This window comes from Theropithecus gelada, unplaced genomic scaffold (genome assembly GCF_003255815.1).
Source record: "Theropithecus gelada isolate Dixy unplaced genomic scaffold, Tgel_1.0 HiC_scaffold_359, whole genome shotgun sequence".
Taxonomy (NCBI): domain Eukaryota; kingdom Metazoa; phylum Chordata; class Mammalia; order Primates; family Cercopithecidae; genus Theropithecus; species Theropithecus gelada.
Window position 1 is genome coordinate 6,515 of NW_020260107.1, and position 3,183 is coordinate 9,697.

Below are 3,183 nucleotides of genomic sequence, written 5' to 3' on the forward strand. Positions count from 1 at the left end.
ACTGTGTTCGCCAGGATGGTCTCGATCTCCTGTCCTCGTGATCCGCCCATCTCGGCCTCCCAAAGTGCTGGGATTACAGGCTTGAGCCACCGCGCCCGGCCACAAGCCAGTCTTAGTTTTAAATCACAACTGCCCAACAAAATATTCTATCATTCATTTATGATCTGAATTCTGGTGTATGAGATCTATTAAAGTAGGGTACACATAAAACAGTCATGAGACATTTGTTTTGTAATAAATAAGGCAGTGGCCAATTATTACTCACTGGTAGTTTTTTTGAGATAACCTATCAAGTCTGCCCTTTCTGCCTTCTTCTTAATGCCGGCAAAGATCATTTTTCTTCCATACCCTTGCGATTCTCCAAATACTCCCTCAGTGTATCCTCTCCCCAGGTGATGCCTTTGTTCTTATTGGCGTCTGTGTAAGATAATGCAACAGCTTGACCTGTCTTCCACCCAAAGAGACCATAGAGATTAGGCCCAGTTTTGTGCTTGCCTCCCTTTTCCACGGTGTGGCACTGGGCACACTTCTGAACAAAAATCTTCTTACCTTTCTCAACATCACCCGTATTTAATTCTCTTTTTTGTTGCTGGGGCCATGAAGGTTGCCACTCCAAAGCTGGATGACCCACTCTCTTATTTTTTTGTTGTTGTTGCTTGTCCTTTTGGTGTCATGCTTAAGATACCATTGCTGAATCCAAGGTCATGAAGATTTTCTTTTACTTTCTTAAATTTAGGTCTTTGATCCACTTTGAGTTAATTTTTGTGTATAGTGTAGTTTAAGGATTTAATTTATTCTTTTGCATATGACTATCCGGTTTTTCCAGTTCCATTTGTTGAAAAGATGATCCTTTCACCATTGAAATGATTTTGGCACCCTTGTCAAAAATCAATTTGTCACATATATGAAGGCTTATCTTTGAACTCTCTATTCTGTTTCATTGGTCTATATGTCTGTCCTTCTGCCAGTACCACATTGTTTTGACTACTGTAGCTTTGTATTAATACTGAAATCAGGGCCGGGCACGGTGGCTCACACCTGGTAATCCCTGCACTTTGGGAGGCCAAGGCGGGTGGATCATGAGGTCAGGAGATCGAGACCATCCTGGCTAACACGGTGAAACCCCATCTCTACTAAAAATACCAAAAAAATTAGCCGGACGTGGTGGTGGGCGCCTGTAGTTCCAGCTACTCGAGAGGCTGAGGCAGGAGAATGGCGTGAATCCAGGAGGCGGAGCTTGCAGTGAGCCGAGATCGTGCCACTGCAGTCCAGCCTGGGCGAAGAGCAAGACTTTGTCTCAAAAAAAAAAAAAAAAAAAAAAATTGAAATCAGGAAGTGTGAGTCCTCCAACTTTGTTCTTTTTCAAGGTTTTGGCAATCACGGGTCCCTTGAAATTCCATGTGAATTTTGGTATGGATTTTTCTATTTCTGCAAACTATGTTGATAAGGATTACGCTAAATCACTTTGAATGGTATTGTCATCTTAAAAATATTGAGTGTCTTCCAATCCATGAAGACAACAGCTCTTTCCATTTATTTATGTCTTTAATTTTTTTCAGCAATGTATTTTATTTTATTTTACTTTATTTATTTTATTCTATTTTATTTTATTTTATTTTATTTTCATGGCAGCATCTGGCTTTCTCACCCAGGCTAGAGTATAGTGACGTGATCTTGGCTTATTCCTGCCTTGACCTCCCAGGCTCAGGTCATCCTCCCACCCTAGCTTCCAAGTAGCTGGGACCACAGGCATGCACCACCATAGCTGGCTGATTTTTGTATTTTCTATAGAGATGAGGTTTTGCCATGTTACCCAGGCTGGTCTTGAACTTCTGGGATCAAGCAGTCCACCCTCCTCAGCTTCGCAAAGTATTAGGATGACAGGCATGAGCCACCGCGCCAAGCCTTGCCTTTATGCTTAAATACATAAAGACCCTGTGGCCTCCCCCTCCACCCAGAGCAACAGCAGCAGCGGTATAGACCCAGAAACGTCCCTTGCTCAACAAGACCCTGAGCATCACCCTGTTATTTAGTAACAAAGTGTGCAAGAGGAGGAGACAGACCTGCACAACCGGATGTACCCAGAAATGTCCCTGACTCAACAAGACCGCCAGCATGACCCTGTAGCTTCCCCCTCCACACAGAGCACCAGCAGCAGTGATGCAGACCCAGAAACCTCCCTGGCTCAACAAGGCCCCCAGCATGACCCCGTGGCCTCCCCCTCCACCCAGAGCACCTGTAGCAGTGGTGGAGACCCAGAAATGTCCCAGGCTCAACAAGCCTTCCAGTATCAGCCTGTGGCCTTCTTGTTTTTGTTGTTGTTGTTGTTTTGTTTTTTGTTTTTTGTTTTTTTGAGACGGAGTTTCACTCTTGTTGCCCAGGCTGGAGTGCAATGGCGCAATCTCGGCTCACCACAACCTCCGCCTCCCGGGTTCAAGCGATTCTCCTGCCTCAGCCTCCTGAGTAGCTGGGATTATAAGCACGCGCCACCACGCCCGGCTAATTTTGTATTTTCAGTAGAGATGAGTTTTCTCCATGTTGGTCAGGCTGGTCTCGAACTCTGGACCTCAGGTGATCCACCTGCCTTGGCCTCCCAACGTGCTGGGATTACAGGCATGAACCATTGTGCCCGGCCTACCTGTGGCCTTCTCCCTCACCCAGAGCACCAGTAGCAGTGGTGGAGACCCAGAAATTTCTCTGACACAGCAGCAACCATCCCAGGAAGCCAGCATCATTCAAGCTGGGCAGCCTGAGGCTATGACGTCAGACTTGCCAACAAGAAACCCCGGAACTCTTCCTGGGCCAGGGCTACCAATGCCCTACCATGAATGTTTGGAGCCTCAGCGTAACGTTGCATCACCTGGTGGCCAGGGTTCTGCCCTACTCACACAGCGTTAGGGTCCTCATTTCAGAAATTAAAAATGGAAGCTATTTTTCCCCAGTCTACTTTTCCCAAGGTCTTAAAAGCCTCATTTAAAATCTATTAGCAGCCATAAGTAGAAAGCTGAAACTGGATCCTTTCCTTACTCCTTATACGAAAATTAATTCAAGATGGATTAGAGACTTAAATGTTAGACCTAATACCATAAAAATCCTAGAGGAAAACCTAGGTAGTACCATTCAGGACATAGGCATGGGCAAAGACTTCATGTCTAAAACACCAAAAGCAACGGCAGCAAAAGC

At 45.4% G+C, this 3,183-nt stretch overlaps 1 pseudogene; it reads right to left on the bottom strand.

Annotated features, from left to right (window-relative positions):
- Positions 1–257: 257 nt before the first annotated feature.
- Positions 258–2,018, bottom strand: LOC112617712 (annotated as a pseudogene).
- Positions 2,019–3,183: the final 1,165 nt, after the last annotated feature.